The sequence below is a fragment of the Mobula hypostoma genome, chromosome 1 (genome assembly GCF_963921235.1).
Source record: "Mobula hypostoma chromosome 1, sMobHyp1.1, whole genome shotgun sequence".
NCBI lineage: Eukaryota > Metazoa > Chordata > Chondrichthyes > Myliobatiformes > Myliobatidae > Mobula > Mobula hypostoma.
The window spans coordinates 131,400,722-131,423,687 of NC_086097.1; positions in this window are offsets into that span (position 1 = coordinate 131,400,722).

The window sequence follows — 22,966 nt, forward strand, 5'->3', positions numbered from 1 at the left end:
TTTACTTTACAATTGCCTGTTTAGTAATCATGTAATTGGTCTCATGTACCTTTGTGTAATGTGTCTCATGTGTAATTGTCTTCATGTATGGCTTAGCTACCAAACCTGGCGGAGCTGCTTTTATTGACAGGAGAAGGGGCAAGGACATGTCACTGGCACCTTAAAACCAGTCACTTTGGGCAGGAAGGGGCTTGTCAGTCAGAGAAGGAAAACTCTGATCTCAAACCTCAGCTGCCTTGTGGTTATGCCCACTCATGGGGAAGGCTTCAGGAGTAAACCCCAAGGGAAAAATCTGGGGCTGGAGTCTGTGAGGCAGTTGTACATTGAGCTGGCACTGGCAACCCCTGTGACGCTGCTGGTGCCAAACGGTATCAGTCCCTGCCGTTCCTTTAAGTTCATCAGTTGTGTGGAGACGGGGAGCTTGCTACATGAGCAACAGCTTGCTCTCCATATTGTACTGCCCAGGCTTGCATATCTAGACAGCTGGGACACAAAATCCATGGTCAGTTCTGACCGACGGAAGTCTCAGACTCAGAACTGGTCTCAAAGATAGCCTTCTTAGACCCTCTGGCAATATTCAGTGCCTATACATTTTTTACATGCATCCTCTACTCCTACAGTATTATTAGCTGTAAAGAACATTCCCATCCTTTCCAAAATTCAAAAAGTTCAAGGTTCGAAGTATGTATATATTATACAACTTTGAGATTTGTCTCCTTGCAGGCAGCCACAAAACAAACAAACCCGAAAGGACACATAAAAAAGACCATCGAACACCCAACGTGCAGAGAAAAAAAACAAGCTGTTCAAGCAATAAGTGTGGCAAGACCATCATTAGTCTTATTTCCAGTCACAACTGTTAATAAGTGGTCCAGTGCTAGCTTTCTAGGCTCTTGAATGAAGGATGACTGACCGATGCAATAATGGTTCCAAGAAAATTGGGATTTTGTACATTCTCCCTGTGACCATGTGGATTTCCCTATGCCTCCCAAAGATGTGCCATGGCTGCTGTAAATTGTCCCCAGTGCATGGATGAGCAGTAGAATCTGCTCAGCTGATGGAAAAGTGGGGTGAGTAAAACATGTGATTAATCCAGGATTAGTGTTAATGAGTGGGTGACAGCCAAGAAGGACTTAATGGGTCAAAAGGCTATTTCTATGTGGCATCTCTCTATGACGCTATGATTCTAGGTTAATAACTTCAGGGAAAGAATGAGAAATAAAATGAATAAGGAGAAAAACAATACTGAAGAACAAATTTCTCTACTGTGATATAATATACATTTCTGACCTTGTTTCATGGAAGGAGTAGTTTCCGATCTAAACTCGTAACGCCGCTGCCCAGGCCATGCTCTCTTCTCATTGCTGTTATCAGACAGGGAGAGCAGGAGTCTGGAGATCCACAGCTCAAGGTTCAACAAGAACTTCTTCCCCATTATGATCCGGTTCTCAAACTGACCTGAAGCACCCGAACATCATCTCAGCCTGCATTTCCCCAAACTTGCACGAATGATGTTATATTTATTTTGCTGTTTAAGTTAATGTATTATTTATATTTTTGTAAGTTTTTGTTAATTTATGTTAGTCACGTTTGTAATATGCTGCTGCTGCAAAAAGCTAATTTTCATAGCATTTACAGAATACCATGGGAATGTACAGTATGCTCACGATAATAAACTTGAAATTGAGTTTATGATGTTTCACAAATGGCACATTCTGTTATGTCTGCGGGGTGCCACAGTAGCATAGCAGTTAATGCGATGCTTTTACAGCTCAGGGTGTTGAAGTTCGGAGTTGAATCCTGATGCCGTCTGTAAGGACTTTGTGTGTCCTCCCCGTGAACGCATGGATTTCCTCCGGATGCTCTGGTTTCCTCCCACATATCAAAGATGTACTGGTTAGAAGGTTAATTTGTCATTGTAACTTGTCAAATTGTCCTCTGATTAGGCTAGTTTTAAATAGGTGGGCTGCTGGGTGCTGTGGATTGTTGAGCTGGAAGGGCTTGTTTCATGCTGTATCTTTAAATAAAATAAATCAGGCCTCCTCAACAACGGACTCAATTTTCTAACCTACTCATACCTCCAGAAGCTCTGGCCTCCATCTTAGCCACAGGTGGGATCTTTGGTCTGAACCTCAGCCTTAGAATGGGGACTCCAATCTGAACCACTACTCCACCACTCTGCATGTTCTCAGAACCCAAACCTGCCCATTATTGCAAAACAACTTAGAAACCAAATCAAGTCTATCACTGGCTGGGACAATGGAATATAGTGCCTGAAGAATGTGCAATAAAAAAAAAGTTAGTGACAAAAAATAGATTTTATGGCATTATTTAAGTGATTTTAAATTATGATAAATGCTTATATATTCAATCTGCTTTCTCCCAAAAATACAAATATGCCTTCTGACGTTTCCAAGTTACTTAATAAAAGTAATTATATCTAATCTCTGACCGGGTGCACGACATCCTGGTATGACAGAGAAAGCAACCAGAAGTCGTGATACATGTTGGCACCAACGAAATAGGCAGGAAGAGGGATGAGGTCCTGAAGTGTGAGTTTCGGGAACTAGGCAGAAGGCTGAAGAACAGGACCGCAAGGGTGGCGTTCTCAGCATTGCCGCCAGTGCTACGTGATGGTGATGGTAAGAATTGGAAGAGATGGCAGTTGAATGCGTGGCTGAGGAGTTGGTGCAGGGAGCAGGGTTTTAGATTTTTGGATCATTGGGATCTCTTCTGGGGAAGGTGGGAACTGTAAAGATTGGATGGGTTGCACCTGAACTTGAGAGGGAGAAATATCCTAGCAGGTAGGTTTACTAGCATGGTTCGGGAGGGTTTAAACTAATTTGCAAGGGGGATAGGCCCTGGAGCGATAGAGCAGTGGAAGAAGTGCATGGAGTAAAGCCAGATCTAACATATAAAGAGGCTTTGAGGAAAGAGAAGCAGAATAAAGGGTGTAAAGGTAGTAAGGTAGAAGGGCTAAAGTGCGTGTACTTCAATGCAAGAAGCATCAGAAAGAAAGGTGATGAACTGAGAGCTTGGATACATACATACATGGAATTAAGATGTAGTGGCCATTACAGAGACTTGGCTGGCACCAGGGCAGGAATGGATTCTCAATATTCCTGGATTTCAGTGCTTTAAAAGGGATAGAGAGGGGAGAAACAGGGGAGGAGGGGTGGCATTACTGGTCAGGGATACTATTACAGCTACAGAAAGGAAGGGTAGTGTAGCAGGATCCTCTTTTGAGTCAGTATGGATGGAAGTCAGGAACAGGAAGGGAACAGTTACTCTATTGGGAGTATTCTATAGGCCCCCTGGTAGCAGCAGAGACTCCGAGGAGCAGATTGGGAGTCAGATTTTGGAAAGGTGCAAAAATAACAGGGTTGTTATCATGGGTGACTTTAACTTCCCTAATATTGATTGGCACCTGATTAGTTCCAAGGGTTTGAATGGGGCAGAGTTTGTTAAGTGTGTCCAGGACGGATTCCTGTCACAGTATGTTGACAGGCCGACCAGGGGGAATGCCATACTAGCTCTAGTACTAGGTAACGAACTGGGTCAGGTCACAGATCTCTCAGTGGGTGAGCATCTGGGGGACAGTGACCACTGCTCCCTGGCCTTCAGCATTATCATGGAAAAGGATAGAATCAGAGAGGACAGGAAAATTTTTAATTGGGGAAGGGCAAATTATGAGGCTATAAGGCTAGAACTTGCGGATGTGAATTGGGATGATATTTTTACAGGGAAATGTACTATGGACATGTGGTTGATGTTTAGAGATCTTTTCCAGGATGTTAGGGATAAATTTGTCCCAGTGAGGAAGATAAAGAATGGTAGGGTGAAGGAACCATGGGTGACAAGTGAGGTGGAAAATCTAGTCAGGTGGAAGAAGGCAGCATACATGAGGTTTAGGAAGCAAGGATCAGATGGGTCTATTGAGGAATATAGGGTAGCAAGAAAGCAGCTTAAGAAGGGGCTGAGAAGAGTAAGAAGGGGGCATGAGAAGGCCTTGGTGAGCAGGGTAAAGGAAAACCCCAAGGCATTCTTCAATTATGTGAAGAAAAAAAGGATGACAGGAGTGAAGGTAGGACCGATTAGAAATAAAGGTGGGAAGATGTGCCTGGAGGGTGTAGAAGTGAGCGAGGTCCTCAATGAATACTTCTCTTCAGTATTCACCAATGAGGGGGAACTTGATGACGGTGAGGACAATATGAGTGAGGTTCATGTTTTGGAGCATGTTGATATTAAGGCAGAGGAGGTGTTGGACTTATTAAAATACGTTAGGACAGATAAGTCCCCAGGGCCTGACGGAATATTCCCCAGGCTGCTCCACGAGGCGAGGGAAGAAATTGCTGAGCCTCTGGCTAGGATCTTTATGTCCTTGTTGTCCACGGGAATGGTACCGGAGAATTGGAGGGAGGTGAAAGTTGTCCCCTTGTTCAAAAAAGGTAGTAGGGATAGTCCGCGTAATTATAGACCAGTGAGCCTTAGGTCTGTGGTGGGAAAGCTGTTGGAAAAGATTCTTAAAGATAGGATCTATGGGAATTTAGAGAATCATGGTCTGATCAGGGACAGTCAGCATGGCTTTGTGAAGGGCAGATCGTGTCTAACAAGCCTGATAGAGTACTTTGAGGAGATGATCAGGCATATAGATGAGGGTAGTGCAGTGGATGTGATCTAGTTGGATTTTAGTAAGGCATTTGACAAGGTTCCACACAGTAGGCTTATTCAGAAAGTCAGAAGGCAGGGATCCAGGGAAGTTTGGCCAGGTGGATTCAGAATTGGCTTGCCTGCGGAAGGCAGAGGGTGGTGGTGGAGGGAGTACATTCAGAATGAAGGACTGTGACTAGTGGTGTCCCACAAGGATCTGTTCTGGGACCTCTACTTTTTGTGATTTTTATTAACGACCTGGATGTTGGGGTAGAAGGGTCTGTTGACAAGTTTGCAGATGACACAAAGGTTGGTGGTGTTGTAGATAGTGTAGAGGATTGTCAAAGGTTGCAGAGAGACATTGATAGGATTCAGAAGTGGGCTGAGAAGTGGCAGATGGAGTTCAACCCGGAGAAGTGTGAAGTGGTACACTTTGGAAGGACAAACTCCAAGGCAGAGTACAAAGTAAATGGCAGGATACTTGGTAGTGTGGAGGAGCAGTGGGATTCGGGGGTATATGTCCACAGATCCCTGAAAATTGCCTCACAGGAAGATAGAGTGGTTAAGAAAGCTTATGGGGTGTCAGCTTTCATAAGTCGAGGGACAGAGTTTAAGAATCGCGAGGTAATGATACAGCTCTATAAAACTCTTGTTAGGCCACACTTGGAGTACTGTGTCCAGTTCTGGTTGCCTCACTATAGGAAGGACGTGAATGCATTGGAAAGCGTACAGAGAAGATTTACCAGGATGCTGCCTGGTTTAGAGAGTATGCATTATGATCAGAGATTAAGGGAGCTAGGGCTTTACTCTTTGGGGAGAAGGAGGATGAAAGGAGACATGATAGAGGTGTACAAGATATTAAGAGGAATACTTAGAGTGGACAGCCAGTGCCTCTTCCCCAGGGCACCACTGCTCAATACAAGGGGACGTGGCTTTAAGGTAAGGGGTGGGAAGTTCAAGAGGGATATTAGAGGAAGATTTCTTACTCAGAGAGTGGTTGGTACGTGGAATGCACTGCATGAGTCAGTGGTGGAGGCAGATACACTAGTGAAATTTAAGAGACTACTAGACAGGTATATGGAGGAATTTAAAGTGGGGGGTTATATGGGAGTCAGGGTTTGAGGGTTGGCACAACAATGTGGGCCGAAGGGCCTGTGCTGTGCTGTACTATTCTATGTTCTATGTTCTTTGTTCTATAATCTGTAATTTTGTCTGTCTTTATCACAAACACAGCCACAATTTTTTAAATTCATCCCACATTTTAAGTGGGGGTTTTTACATGACATATATATTTGTAAAAGAGAGATTGCATTTAGATAGCTCCTCCTGTGTTCCTTCCAGCACATCAGATGTGGTTTACAGCAAGTACAGAGTTGAAATGAAGCTGCTGTTTTAATGTACGATAGATAAGCTGGAATCAATTTGCATAAAACAAGTTCTCACAATTAGCAATATAATAATGACCCATACTGGAAACACAAGAAACACTGCGGATGCTGGAAATCTGGAGTCAAACACAAAATGCTGGAGGAACTCAGCGGAGCAGGCAGTATCTACGGAGGGAAATGGACATTTGTCTGGATGACTTGGTTCAGCCTTGATGAAAGGTCTCAACCTGAAAGGTCGACAGATGATGCCTGATTGACAGAGCTCTTCCAACAGTTTGTGCGGTGCTCTTAATAATGGCCATAATTTTATTTTAATTATTTTGATAGTGGGAAATATTGACTTGGATACTGAAGAAAACCATCCCGTTCTACGTTGAAATTGAACTATAAAATTTTTACATCCATTCAAGGAACAGACTGCTTAGTCTCTGGCAGTGCAGCATTCCCTCAGCACTACACTGGACAGTCAACCTAAACTTTGGTGCACAAGCCTATGAAATTAGATTTAACCATGGAAACATTTATCATTCGGGTAAGTTCAATAAGTAAGTGGGTCCCAAGTAGTTATATGAGAACAATTAGCTACCAACTGGCAGTCCTTGGGTTGTGAGAGGAAACCAGAGCTGATGAAGGAAATCCACAGGGTTACAGGGAGATTGTGCAAACCGGTAATTATCTAACTTGATGGGAATGGGTCAGGTTAGGCCAACAATCCCCATAAGAGATAAAAGTTGAACTTGATTTGCATTCCAGTAATTTGCAATGAGTACAGCTGTCTTATGAGCGCAAATACCTTATAAATTCATTCAACCACATGGCCCTACCCCAAATAAAATTAATTTTATTTTAACAACAATACTTTTTGATAGAAAGTAGCCAAAGCAGAATGGTTGCACATCATTAAGATCTGTGATGGATTCAAGATGTAGAGTATGCAGTATTTTAGCTATTATGGATGGTTTATATATTATGTCTCCAGCTCTGGCACTGTCTGTGCTTCCCTTACACATCTCAATTAGCCGTCTTGGAGACAGGATTCAGCGTGGTGTACAGGAATGACTAAAAGGGGCCTGAAATATGTTTCTCCCGATAAATGCAGCTAATCCTTCAGACTAGTCTCAAAGATACAGCACATGAATGGGCCTTTCAGCCCAATGAATCCAGGCTGACAACTCATTGAAACTACTCCTATGTATTCTGCATATTTTATTTTCCCTGCATTTTCATCTGTCCCCCATGCCCCCCAGATTCCACAACTCACCCACACACTAGGAGCAATTTAACTGCCAAATCACATGACGAATGATGTGGGAGGAAATCAGATCACTTGAAGGAAACTTAAATGGTCATGGGGAGAACTTTCAGACTGATGTGACAGTCTTGGGGATTCTTGGAGAAGATGTGGATATCGTCAAGGTAGACCAACGCATATCTGTATAGCAGGTCTCGGAAGATCTCATTAGTGAAGGCTTGGAAAATGGTTGGACTGTTTGAAGTTTTGAAAGGCATCACCAAGTATTCGTAGTGGCCAGTAGGAATTATGAACACTGCCTTCCACTAACCTGGCGGATGCAGATCTAGCTGATCCAGTTTGGTAAAGATCTGGGCCCCGCAGAATGTTTCAGATGTGCTATCCATTAAGGGGAGGGGGTAGCGTTTCTTATTGGTGATCATATTAAGTCCACGGTAGTTAATGCAGGGACGAAGACCTGCATCTTTATTCTCGACGAAGAAGAATCGAGCATCTGCTGGGACTGGATTGGTCGAATTAAGCCATCCTGTAGCTCTTTGGTGATGTAATTCATGACTTGGGTCTCAGGAAGGCAGAGGGAGAACAGGCGGTCTTGGGGAGGGGTCGTACCTGGGAGGAGGTCTATCGCACATTTGTGCGGACTGTGATCCCATTTATTGAAGGTGATGTCTGAGTTGAGGTATTTCTGTGGGATGTTGGCTTTTGTCGGGCGTTTCTGCCGTCTCCATGGATTTACAGGGAGAGGTCAACTAAGGTTGCAGTCAGCTGGTCTGGTAGGTGAGTCCTCAGTTCAGCAGTGCACTGGATGACCGGAGGAAGTGAGGGACGTGAGTAGAAAGCCAGGGGTAACCCAAGATGACAGGAGTGTTAGGTGACCCGAGCAGGAAGAATCAGACGGATTGGTAGTGCTCTCTGCTGCTCATGTGCACAGGTCATGTCCCAGACCCCAGGGGACGTCCGTCAATGGCCATTATCGTTGAAGGGGCGAGAGGTTCGGTATAGAGTCCAATCTGCACATGCGGAGTCTGGTCCAGAAGTTGACTGCTGTGCCGGAATCCACCAGAGCATCCTGTGCGTAGAGCCGATGGAGTGTGGAGCATAGAGAGGGTGATATAGGCTATGGTCCTGGAACGAGGGACCGGGGAGAACTTGCCAGACAGGAGGTCCCTTGTCTCTACCTGGAGGTGCCATCTTGTATGCAGTGGATGTGTTGGTGGTCGACCACTCCACAGTAGGTGCACAAGTTGTTTCTCCACCAACGCTCGTGCTCATTGGAGGTGGGGGGGGGGGGAGACATTAGGAAGTCCTCTCTACCTGTCTGGGTTCTGGAAGCATTGGTGATAAAGATCCTCCAGGCTGAAATGGTTTTGAGAACCCAAATGGTGTTCTGACTGATGATCTGGAGAGTCATTCCATAAGACACTTGTCAATTTGGAAGGCCAGAGTGATGAGGCTTTCGAGGTCGGTGGGCATCTCCCGGGCAGACAGCTCAACTGACAAGTGCACCGAGAGGTTGTGTTGATAATGGGTCAGCAGCGCTTCCATATTCCAGCTGAACTCCACCGTGAGGGTCCTGAATTCCATTATGTAATCCAGTACAGAGCGTGAGCCTTGATGTGGGTGAAGTACCTGAGCCACTGCCTCCCTTCCATTTCCTGCATGGTCAAAAACCCAACACATTTCAGTGGTGAAATCCCCATATTTGTGGCAAATGGGGCATTTATTGTTCCAGTTGGTGGTGGTCCAGGTCAGAGCTCGCCCAGTCAACAGAGATGTGGAAGCCAATCTTGGCCCAGCCTGCAGAATACAGAGACAGCTGGAGCACAACGTATAAGATGCACTAAGACAGGTAGTTGCAGCATTGGGTTGGAGATCCATTGAGCCGTTTGGACACAGGAATCCGTGGCTTTGAAGGAGGAGATTGACTGGTGCAGAGCTGCTGCACTGAGGCGGTGAGTAGGAAGAGAATGGCGAGCAGATGGAGAGTGGTTTTCTGTTGCTTCAGGATCATGTCTCTTGTTGGCGGACAACTTCCTTTAGGTGAGCATACTCTGCTGGGTCAATCAATCGTTCACTCATCCTGTCAGGAAATGTAGAGGAGGCTTGACCCAGAAGCAGAGCAGCGGAAATGATTTGGCTTTAATATTAGATTGCAAAATAACAAGTCCTGAGGGCCCACAAAACAAGAGAGAACAGAAACCACACAGAACACACAACAAGGTAAACTTTCGGCAGGGACTGTGAAAACCAGGACCAACTGGTTGAGGTCGACTGGTTGGATGAGTGAACAAATACTGTAGATGAGAACTGGGGTTAAATAGGCTGCAGGTGATGAGTTTGAAATGAGCAGTGGGTGACTCCTATTAGCTGGGAGGAGACTGGGAGGTGCCTGCATCTGCGGACCTGAAAGGTGCCTGAATGCTCTGCCAGGGGTAATTGTGGAGGCAGGTATGATAGAGGCATTTAACATAGAACATAGAACATAGAATAGTACAGCACAGTACAGGCCCGTCAGCCCACAATGTTGTGCCGACCCTTAAACCCTGCCTCCCATATAACCTCCCACCTTAAATTCCTCCATATACCTGTCTAGTAGTCTCTTAAATTTCACTGGTGTATCTGCCTCCACCACTGACTCAGGCAGTGCATTCCACACACCAACCACTCTCTGAGTATTCCTCTAATAGCCCCCTTGAACTTCCCACCCCTTACCTTAGAGCCATGTCCTCTTGTATTGAGCAGTGGTGCCCTGGGGAAGAGGCTTTGACTGTCCACTCTATCTATTCCTCTTGATGTCTTGTACACCTCTATCATGTCTCCTCTCATCCTCCTCCTCTTCAAAGAGTAAAGCCCTGGCTCCCTTAATCTCTGATCATAATGCATACTTTCTAAACCAGGCAGCATCCTGGTAAATCTTCTCTGTACCCTTTCCAATGCTTCCACATCCTTCCTATAGTGAGGCGACCAGAACTGGACACAGTACTCCAAGTGTGGCCTAACCAGAGTTTTATAGAGCTGCATCATTACTTTGCGACTCTTAAACTCTATCCTTGACTTATGAAAGCTAACACCTCATAAGCTTTCTTAACTACCCTATCTACCTGTGAGGCAACTTTCAGGAATCTGTGGACATGTACCCCCAGATCCCTCTGCTCCTCCACACTACCAAGTATCCTACCATTTACTTTGTACTCTGCCTTGGAGTTTGTCCTTCCAAAGTGTACCACTTCACACTGGGTTGGGTTTCAGGGCTGGGTTGAACTCTATCTGCCACTTCTCAGCCCACTTCTGCATCATATCAATGTCCCTCTGAAATCTTCAACAGTCCTCTGCACTATCCACAACACCACCAACCTTTGTGTCATCTGCAAACTTGCCAACCCACCCTTCTACCCCAACATCCAGGTCGTTACTAAAAATCATGAAAAGCAGAGGTCCCAGAACCGATCCTTGTGGGACACCACTAGTCACAATCCTCCAATCCGAATGTACTCCCTCCACCACGACCCTCTGCTTTCTGCAGGCAAGCCAATTCTGAATCAATCTGGCCAAACTTCCCTGGATCCCATGCCTTCTGACTTTCTGAATAAGCCTACCATGTGGAACCTTGTCAAATACCTTACGAAAATCCATGTAGATCACATCTACTGCACTACCCTCATCTATATGCCTGGTCACCTCCTCAAAGAACTCTATCAGGCTTGTTAGACACGATCTGCCCTTCACAAAGCCATGCTGACTGTCCCTGATCAGACCGTGATTCTCTAAATGCCCATAGATCCTATCTGTAAGAATCTTTCCCACCAGCTTTCCCACCACAGACGTAAGGCTCACTGGTCTATAATTACGCGGACTATCCCTACTACCTTTTTTGAACAAGGGGACTACATTCGCCTCCCTCCAGTCCTCTGGTACCATTCCCATGCACAACGAGGACATAAAGATCCTAGCCAGAGGCTCAGCAATCTCTTCCCTCGCCTTGTGGAGCAGCCTGAGAATATTCCGTCAGGCCCCGAGGACTTATCTGTCCTAATATATTTTAATAACTCCAACACCCCCTCTGCCTTAATGTCAACATGCTCCAGAACATCAACCTCACTCATATTGTTATCAAGTTCGCTCTCATTGGTGAATACCGAAGAGAAGTATTCATTGAGGACCTCGCTCACTTCTACAGCCTCCAGGCACATCTTCCCACCTTTATCTCTAATCAGTCCTACCTTCACTCCTGTCATCCTTTTGTTCTTCACATAATTGAGGAATGCCTTGGGGTTTTCCTTTACCCTACTTGCCAAGGCCTTCTCATGCCCCCTTCTTGCTCTTCTCAGCCCCTTCTTAAGCTGCTTTCTTGCTACTCTATATTCCTCAATAGACCCATCTGATCCTTGCATCCTAAACCTCATGTATGTTGCCTTCTTCCACTTGACTAGATTTTCCACCTCACTTGTCACCCATGGTTCCTTCACCCTACCATTTTTTATCTTCCTCACCGAGACAAGAGATCCCTAAACATGCAAAAACATCATCCCAATTTACACCCGCAAATTCTAGCCTTATCATCATTATCATCATCATCATCATCATCAGGTGCCATGCCCATTTTGAGCTTTGACTGCCATGGCCCACACACTCCTGTTTCGGGTCAAGTGGATCAATTCATTGGTATTCATTTCCAGTTCTCTGGCTGCTGTCTCCATCATCATTTGTCTTTGTCTTCCTCTTGCTTTCTTCCCTTCAATCTTTCCCATAATTACCGTGCATTCTAACTGCTGTTTCCTAATCACATATCCAATGAAGTTACGTTGCCTTTTCATGATTTCATACACTATTTCTCTTTTCATGTTTGCTCTGTTCATGACATCCTTGTTAGATATTCGTTTTATCCATGATATTCTTTGTATCCTCCTCAAAAACTACATCTCTGCTACTTCAATTTGTTTCCTCATGTTACTAGATATTGTCCAACATTCTGAGCTGTATAACATAACTAGATAAATGATCTAGCCTTATAGCCTCATAATTTGCCCTTCCCCAATTAAAAATTTTCCTGTCCTCTCTGATTCTATCCTTTTCCATGATAATGCTAAAGGCCAGAGAGCGGTGGCAACTGTCCCCCAGATGCTCACCCACTGAGAGATCTGTGACCTGATCCGGTTCGTTACCTAATACTAGATCTAGTATGGCATTCCCCCTAATCGGCCTGTCAACATACTGTGACAGGAATCCATCCTGGACACACTTAACAAACTCTGCCCCGTCTAAACCATTGGAACTAATCAGGTGCCAATCAATATTAGGGAAGTTAAAGTCACCCATGATAACAACCCTGTTATTTTTGCACCTTTTCAAAATCTGCCTCCCAATCTGCTCCTCGGTATCTCTGCTGCTAGCAGGGGGCCTATAGAATATTCCCAACAGAGTAACTGTTCCCTTCCTGTTCCTGACTTCCACCCATACTGACTCAAAAGAGGATCCTGCTACACTACCCTTCCTTTCTGTAGCTGTAATAGTATCCCTGACCAGTAATGCCACCCCTCCTTCCCTTTTCCCCCTTTCCCCCCCTCTCTATTCCTTTTAAAGCACTGAAATCCAGGAATATTGAGAATCCATTCCTGCCCTGGTGCCAGCTAAGTCTCTGTAATGGCCACTACATCATAATTCCATGTGATGTATCCAAGCTCTCAGTTCATCACCTCTCTTCCTGATGCTTCTTGCATTGAAGCACACACACTTTAGCCCTTCTACCTTACTACCTTTACACCCTTTATTCTGCTTCTCTTTCCTCAAAGCCTCTTTATATGTTAGATCTGGCTTTATTCCATGCACTTCTTCCACTGCTCTATTGCTGCGGTTCCCATCCCCCTTACAAATTAGTCTAAACCCTCCCGATCCATGCTCGTAAACCTACCTGCTAGGATATTGCTCCCCTTCAAGTTCAGGTGCAACCCATCCAATCTTTACAGGTCCCACCTTCCCCAGAAGAGATCCCAATGATCCAAAAATCTAAAACCCTGCTCCTTGCACCAACTCCTCAGCCACGCATTCAACTGCCATCTCTTCCAATTCTTACCATCACTTTCAAGTAGCACTGGCAGCAATGCTGAGAATGCCACCCTTGAGGTCCTGTTCTTCAGCTTTCTGCCTAGTTCCCGAAACTCACACTTCAGGACCTTATCCCTCTTCCTGCCTACGTCGTTGGTACCAACATGTATCACGACTGCTGGTTGGTTTCTGTCTTGTACCATACTTAAATCATATTTAAGATACTCTTAGATAATTACATGACTATGTAGGGAACAGAGGGATATGGACCACGTGCAGGCAGAAGGGATTAGTTAATTAGGTGTCACTAGCTTCATTCATTCCTGTGGTTTACTGTTCTATGCTCTAATTCAAGAATTATTTTTGCATTTATAATTGATCAATTCTCTGTTGTGCTAACATTTTTATTAACTTCTGTTCATAACAGTTAAACACTTCAGGACTTTGTAGATAATTTCTCATCTCCTAAATTGGTCACTTTGACTGTGCTCTTGATCCTTTAATGTTTTAATTACTACATTTTCCATGCCGAGCTGGTTTGCTAAAACTGGAGAGTAACCACATCCCTCTCACCCAACAGCTCTACAGTAATGCGTATTGGCTCCTGAACAGGCAATGCCCAAAATGTCATTCTTCATTTGTATTCATTAATGGCAACTCCCACCACCCTATACTCTGACCCTATTCCACCTTTGAACCTTCCACAATCTCTATCACGAAAGTTAGTGGCTTGTGCTCTTTCTTATTGACACCAGTTTCCCATTGAACGTAAGATGAAAATGTTTCCCTGCCAAAACTTATCAGTTACTTGGATTATATAGAAATCAGTAGCCAAATGAGATCCAGCTTAAAGTTCATATCAACTTATGTTCATCATGTCTGCAATTTTCTGCTCTGTTACTGCCAAAAGATCATATATACTTGGTGTATTTTTGCCTATGTCAATAAACTGCACTTGAGCTTGAATAAAAGTGAACTTTTCTGGCAGAGAACCCCTCCATTGTGTAAGATACAACCTAGCGCATAGGAACTGGTGTGATAAAAGCATGAGAGAGACAGAATCGTTGAGCAGTGCAGTGCTGAAACAAGCTCTTTAACCCACCCATGGAGGAGTCACCTAGTACACCATGCCTCTGGTTTCCACGTTGTAATGGGAAGGCTGCATGCCTAAGGTGTTAAAATCATATCTACTGCAGATAAAAGTGATTTATTCTTTAAGTATGGACATCCACACAGAATAGCCATGACAGGCAAGGACAAGAAAATACTGTGACATTATATTTCAGCACAATAATGTAATACCTTTTTGGAGGAAGGACTGGTTTGCCAATCTTTTTTTTTGTCATTTATTTTTTATTGAATTTCATCATCAAGCAAACATTTCCACAAGATGTATTTCAGACACTGTACATATATATCATATAATCATATTTGTCACAAATCTCCACATAATACTTATCTGAGGCATACACTTATAGAAAGAAGAGGAAAGAAAGAACAATCGAAAGAAGAAAACTATGTACAGAGTAGGGAGTGATTTTTTTTTTACAACATATTCATTGACTTGTGAGAATAAAATCAGGCCTATGAGGTGTTATGTAGTTAAACCATTTTTCCAGTCCGAATAAAATTGTTCCAACTTATGATTAACAGATGCTGTTATCTTCTCTATTTTGTAAATGTCCATTGTAATTTCCATCCACACCTTTAAAGTTGGGCTCTCCTGTGATAACCATTTCCTGGTAAGGGTCTTTTTACCAGCCACCAGCAGTATATTCATTAAATATTTATCTCTTTTCAACCATTCTTGAGGGATAAACCCAAAATATATGGTCTTACTCTCTAAGAGTATTTCACATTTAAAGATGTTTTGTAGGGCATTATGTATCCCACTCCAATAGTCTTTGATAATGGGGCATTCCCAGAAATTATGATAATGGATTGCATTTTGATTTCCACAATTTCTCCAGCAAACAGGGAGGTTACTATCATAATGGGATTTCTGAGAGGGTGTAATAAAATATCTTATCAAGTTTTTCCACCTGAACTCCCTCCACTTCTGTGAACTGGTACACTTCCATTGATACCTCCATATTATTGTCCATTCTTCCTTAGATACTATTATCCCTCCTTCCTTCTCCCATTCTGTTTTAATGTATGAAGTTGAATGTGTTTTAAGATTTGACAAGCCCTTGTACACGCTTGAAATTATTCTACTACCATTGTCTGAATTATATGCTTTTCTAAATAGCTCTATCAGACATGTACTTGCCTTGGTTACATTTTTAACCGACCTATTAACATACTATCACATTTGTAAATACCGATAAAAGTCTTGTTTTGTAATAAGTGTTTCTCTTTGAGCATTTCAAAACTGAACAGTGTTCTTTCTTTCATTATATTGCAAATAGCTGTTATTCCTTTAGCTGTCCAGTCCTTAAATCTAGCATCCAGTTTGTTCGGCGTAAAATCCGAGTCATATGCACACCATTTAAGAATTGCAATGTCTCTCTCTAGTTTATATTCTTTTATAATAGTTTTCCATATTTTAAGAGTCCATTTCACCCATGGGTTGTCAATATTATTTATGTAACTTTGTAGGTTGTTATGAGCCAAAATTGCTTGTATGGGGATGGAAAGTATCCTCTCCTCAATGTTTTACGATTGAGCGTCATGTGATGGGTTGCACCAGCATATCACGACCCTCAACTGTGCTGCAAAATAATAATCTTTAAGAGATGGTAGGCCCCATCCCCCCTTTTCCTTGGCTAATTGCAAAGTTTTGAGACGAACCCTAGACCTTTTACCTTGCCATATATATCTTGATAGCATCTTGTTCCATTCATTGAATTGATTTTGGTTAATCTCTATTGGTAGGGTCTGAAAGAGATATAGTAGTCTGGGCAGTATATTCATTTTAATAGATTCAATCCTTGAACTGAGACCAAGAAAAGTAATTAGGTTCCATCTTGTTATATCTTCCTTAATTTTTTTATATATAGGCTGATAATTGCATTCTGATTATTTTGCCAAATCTTTTGGCATGGTGATGCCCAAATATTTGACAGACTCTGTTTACCATGCCCAAGGATATCTACTTTCAATTTCTCTTGGTGGGCTATAGTTATATTAAAGTAGTTGGGTTTTATCTATGTTGATCTTGTAACCTGATAATTGGCCATATTGTTCAAAGGATTGCATCAATTTAGGTAAAGAGTATGTTGGTTGTCCTAGATAGATCAAAATGTCATCTGCGTAACTGGCCAATTTATGCTCTGTCCCTTTAATAGTAATTTCCCTGACATTTTCATTTTGTCTGATGTATTGAGCTAATGGTTCCAGATATAGCGTGAAGAGTAACGGTGACCATGCACAACCCTGTCTCGTGCCTATTTCTAGGGTAAAACTATTAGATAAATATCTATTGATTTTAATCCTGGCAGTAGGATTGGCATATAATGCCTGCATAGTTTTAATAATTGTGTCATATAGACCAAATCTATGTAAAACTCTGCAAAGAAATTCCAATTAACCGAATCAAATGCCTTTTCAGTGTCCACGCTTATCACTATTGCTTCAATTTCATTTTTTAATATGATCCATAATGTGAAGTGTCCTTCGTATATTGTCTTGTGTTTGGCATTGTTGTATAAAACCTGTCTGATCATTATGTATCAATATGGGTAGAAAACCTTCTAATCGTTTTGGCCATGATAGGGGTAAATATTCTATAATCCACATTAAGAATAGATATTGCTCTAAATGACCCACATTCCATTTTATCCTTGCCTTCTTTCGGTATAGCTGAGATTATTGCCTCCTTCCAGCTGGGTGGCATTTGTCCCTTTCTTAGGGCCCAGTTCAGTGTGGGAAGTAAAACAGGACTTAACTCACTTCTAAACTCTTTATACCACTCTGCCATATATCCACCTGATCCTGCTGACTTGCTTAATTTAAGCCTACTAATTGCAGTTTTTAGTTCAGCTTCAGTTATGTCAGCAGTCATTGTTTTATCTTGTTCTTTGCTTAAAGCGGGTAACTCTAAAGAATTCAGGAAGGTGTCAATTTGGGTTATGCTTCCCCCTGGAACTTTTGGAATATAGAGTTTTGTAAAACATTTCAAAAGCTTCTTGAATTTCACTTAGCTTATTTTTTTTTTATCACTTTTGTTCTTGGATCCCTAATTCTATGAATTGTATTTTCTGCTATCTTTTTTTTTTCAGTTTCCATGCCAGAACGTTCAAAGATTTAGATCCACTTTCATAGTGTCTCTGTTTCAGAAACATTAAATTGTTTCTAATTTCTTGTGTAGCCAAACTATTAATTTCATTCCTAATTTTTAAAATTTCCTCTAGTGTGTCCTGTGCCAAACTCAATTTGTGTTTTTTTCTAGTTCCTTCAGCTTATTTTGTAATCCCTCTAATGTTTTATTCCTTATTTTTTTCTTATATGAAGACATCGCTATAATTTTCCCTCTTAAGACAGCCTTCAGAGTATCCCGTAGAATGGGAGGTGAAACCTCTCCATTATCATTAAATTCTAAGTAAAGACCAATTTCTTTTTTAATTTGTTCCTTAAAGTAGGGATCATTGAGTAGACTTGAATTTAGTTTCCAAATAGTATTCTTTGTTTGTAGGTCAAAATCAACAGATAAATATATAGGTGCATGGTCACTTACATCTATTGTCCCAATTATTTTGTCTCTATCTTTTCCAAATGTTATGAAATAGTCTATTCTTGTACGTACACAATGGGGGGCAGAATAATGAGTGTAATCCCTTCTGTTGGGGAAAAGGTCCCTCCATATGTCAATAAGACCAACATCCTCAAAATGAGTGTTATCTTTCTTATGTAAGGATTTGTTTCATAAGTTTTTCTATTGGAAGAGTCTAACTTTGGTTATAATTGTAAATTTAAGTCTCCCCCACATATCAAGACACCTTCTGTTTCTGTTACCATAACATTAGTAATTTTCTGGAAGAAATTAATATCACTTCCTGGGGGTGCGTATATATTCAATAAAGTAACTGGATTTTCATCTATATTTCCCCTTACCAGAATATATCTGCCCTCCTTACCTTCCATTTCGAATACTTTTTCAAAATTTAGCTTGCTTGAGATGAGAATAGCAACCCCTCTTCTATGTCCTGATTTATATGACGAGAAAAATAAATTAGTGAAGCTCATTCTCTTTAATTTCCCATGCTCATTATCACTTAAGTGAGTTTCCTGTAAATATACTACATGGGCTTGTTCTTTTTTCAGTTTTGATAGAATTTTACTGAGCTTGACTGGATTCAACAGCCCATTAACATTAAAAGAAATGAACTTTACTTTGTCCTTAGCCATGTGTATTTATCTGTTAGTATATCATTGAAATTTGCAGAATATAACTTAACTGATCTACTGTATTCCCTGAACGAATAAAAGCCAAGAAACATGAATAATAACAAAAAGGTAACGATGGTGTGATTCCAAGGCTGGGGTCTCTGGATGACCCTGGGTTGGGCTAGAAGAAACGTCTAGCAGAGGGGATAGCTCCTCCTACCTGTGAATTGAGGGTCCCCGCTGCAGTACCTATAAAAGTAAGTAAAAAAATCTATGTCCATTAAACAAAAATGATTTCCCTGTGTATTCCTCCAATGTATATATTCTCATTTAGGTGGGGAAAAAGGAATGAATAAATGAATTTTTAAAAACTGAGTAATATAAAATCCACATTATAATACGTATTTATTGAGATAGGTATATCACCGTCTATTTTTGCTTCTGTTTAGTTTATCAGCACTTTTAAATCTAGCCAAACCTTATGGCTCTTCTGGAGGAGGCAAGGGCTGTCCTCAGAGAACTGACAGTCTCTTCCTAATATCCTTCTCTCGTCCTGTTCCCGTCCCCTGCTTTCTCGGTTCTCTTACTATTTCCCAAGCAGTTCGGGATAACTGCTCAGCCAGACTTTCCCTTGGTTTGACCACGCTAATGGACAGTCCTCTGTTGTTCATGTCTGTAGCCGTCTCTTCCACCGTCTGGTATAGTCGTATCCCCTCTTGGTAAAATACCCTCAGTTTAGCAGGGAACAGGGTTTGGAATTTAATCTTTTCTTGCTTTAATATTCGTTTTTCTTTGGAATATTCCTTCCGTTTCTGTAAGACCGTTGGGAGGTAATCATGATCAAAGTATATTAACTTCCCGTTCCAAAAAACCCTCTTCTTACCCCAGGCCCTTCGTAGAATCTCTGCCTTGCTCTTGAATCGAAGGAACTTAAGTATTATTGAGAGCGGTTTACTTTCTCTGTCTCCGGAGGGCCGTGGGACGAGCGAACAATGTGCCCTCTCAATTTCAATCTCCATAGTCTGGGGAATCTCCAGTGCTTCCCACAGCAGCTTGTCTACAAAGTCCATCATCGACAATCCCTCCGCTCCTTTGGGAACATTATAAATCCTGATACTTTTTCATCACAATCTTCCCTCCTGGTCAAGCAATTTACTTTCCTGTTGATTTAATATTTTTATCATCTTACCTAGTATCTGTTCCACGTTTTGCATGTGATCTTCCACCTTCTCAATTCGAGGCTTTGCCACTGCTATTTTCTGATTGACGTTGGCGAGCTCTGACTTCATATCATTGTATATCTGTTTTATATCTTTTTGGACTTCCCTTATCTCTTCCAAAATCCTTATCATATTTACCGCCTTGTCTGCACGAGGCCCAGCGTCAACCTCGCCGCCATGCGCACGTGTAGGAGAGCCACGCGCTGTACCTCTCTCTTCCATAGGCTCCGCAGTGGTGCTTTTTTTATCTCCATTCTTTCTCCCCATTCTTGCCCCCCTTATCAATTCAGATATTTTCGAAAAATCTTATATTTGATGGATTAATGGAGCAAAATATGCGTTTTTCTGGAGGAGCCGTTGATTTAAGCTGCCATTCTGAACGATGACGTCACCGGAACCAGTTTGCCAATCTTTAACACTTCTGAGTGGTACTTGCCTGAATGCAGAGTTCCAGAGTTTACTGCAAGGTTCTCCCCCCTCTCATTCCAACAGCAGAGAGAACATAAGGTCAAGTGCCAGTATCCTGCAGTCTCCGTGCATAAACACAAGAGATTCTGCAGAAGCTGGAAATCCAGAGCAACAGACGCACAAAATGCTGGAATAACTCAGCAGGTCAGGCAGCATCTATGGAGATTAATAAACAGTCAAGGTTTTGGGCCGAGAGCCTTCATCAGGACTGGAAAGGAAGGGGGAAGATGGTAGAATAAGAAGGTGGGGGACTGGGGAAAGAGGATAAACCAGAGGTGTAGCTGAAGTCAGCTGGGTGGGAGAGGTAAAGGGCTGGAGAAGAAGGAATCTGATAGGAGACGAGAGTGGACCATGGCAGAAAAGGAAGAAAGTGGGGCACCAGAGGGAAGTATAGTTACAGTAGATGAAGAAAAAAGGTAAGCAGCCAAAATGGGAGTAGAAGAAAAGGGAAGGAAGATGGAAATACAAAAGAAAAAAATAATAATAAATAAATAAGTAATAAATATCGAGAACATGAGATGAAGAATCCTTGAAAGTGAGTCAGTTGGCTGTGGGAATGATGGGGCAAGTGAATTTGAGTGAAGTTATCCCTTTGGTTGAAAAACTTGATGGTTGAGGGGTAATAACTGTTCCTGATCCTGGTGGTGTGAGTCCTGAGGCTCGTGTATCTTCTTACTAATGGAAGCAGTGAGAAGAGAGCATGTCCTGGGGTGGTGGGGGTCCTTCAAGATGGCTGCTGTTTTCTTGCGACAACACTCTCTGTGGATGTGCTCAATGGTGGGGAGAGCTTTACCCGTGATGGACTGGGCCTTATCCATTACTTTTTGTAGGATTTTCTGTTCAAGGACATTGATGTTTCTATAGTCACACCTTCAGGTTCAGGAAGATTTATTACCCCTCAACCATCAAGGACTTGAGCCAGAGGGAATAACTTCTTTTAACTTCACTTGCCCTGTCACTCTTCCCTCAATCTAAGGACTCACTTTCAAGGACTCTTCATTTCATGTTCTTGATATTTATTGCTTATTTATTTATTTTTCATTTATTTTTGTATTTGCACAGTTAGTTGTCTTTTGCATACTGGTTGTCCATCCTGTTGGTGTGGTTCATAACTGATTCTATTATGGTTATTGGATTTATTGAGGATACTTGCAAGAAAATAAATCCAAGGGTTGTATATGGTGAAATATTATTATGTAATTTGATAATAAATTTAATTTGAACTTTAATCTCCTCCTGCTTGCCAAATAGCACATCTGTCCTCATGATGTAAAAGACTCTAGCACAACTGAATGGATGATTCCTCCTGTCACCAGGTTCGGATATGGCCCCAGTGCAGAGTGAGAGACACTGAAGCAGGTCGATAGTTCACAGACTTTAATGCGAACAGTGTTAAACGGAAAAGAAAACAATAAATGCTAGGCCAAACAGGGCCGTTAACTAAAACTCTCGTATGGAAAATGAAGCCTACACTGCGGCTAAAAAGAACAACTAAGAATAAAACAAATACCTCTAGTCTTCAGAGCCAGTTGATGCAACAGTCCAATTTCTCAGGCAAGGCAGAATGCAAGCAGGCAGTGAAGAGTTACTGTGTCCAAGTCTCGACAAATACTATGATGGAATGAATGGAGTTAAATACTATAATAAAGAAATAGTAATTAGTTGACACCTGCATATTCATGAGGGCAATTGACGTATCTACTGTGCTGTCGAATTCGTGGTTGTGACACCTCCAGCTCAAATGTTTTCATTGTAAATGGAAATGTACATTTGAAAACTGAGAAAATGCATGCTGTTTTTAATTATCTCTATGATTTGTCACCTGAGTTGTTACAGTAGTGGCCTGGAAATCTATGGAGGGAATATAGAAAGATTTAAAGATTAGTTTTATTTGTCACATGTATACAGTGGAATGTGTTTATGATCAATACAGTCTGAGGATGTTCTGGAGGTGACTGTCACCATGTTTCCAGTGCCAACATTGCATAGTCACAGCTTACTAACCCTAATCTGTACATCTCTGAAATGTGGGAGAACCTGCAGGAAACCCACACGCTCACAGGGAGAACGTACAAGCTCCTGACAGACTGCGGGTGGAACTGAATCCTAAAGCATTGTGCTAACTGGTACGCTACCAAGCCACATTCTGGTCAACATTCCCAGATGCCACCACCACGCTAGCTCACCTTGCTGCTGAGGGAGGAAACCGGAGGATCTGGAGGAAACGCATGTGGAAAAAGAGAGAATGTGCAAACTCCACATAGACAGCACTGAGGATAAGGAGTGAACCTGCGTGCCAGGCTCTGTGAGGCATCAACTCTACCAGCTGTACCACTGTGTCACCCTCTTGCCTCCCATAGTATTTCTGGCTATAATGTTCCAAAATCAGTTAATCTGGTGAAGGTGCAACTTGTTTTTTGTGGTAATTAACATGACTCAGTTACCCCTATAATCAACCACTGAATTTGGCAATTGGACAGGATTACTGTTGCATTGAATGGGAATTATCATGGCATGACAGATTTCAAGGTATTTCATACAAATTTTACTGAAAGCTTGCTGAGAACAGACGTGGGGAAAGAAAGCATTTCACGATCATTATGGAAAATTTATGGAGT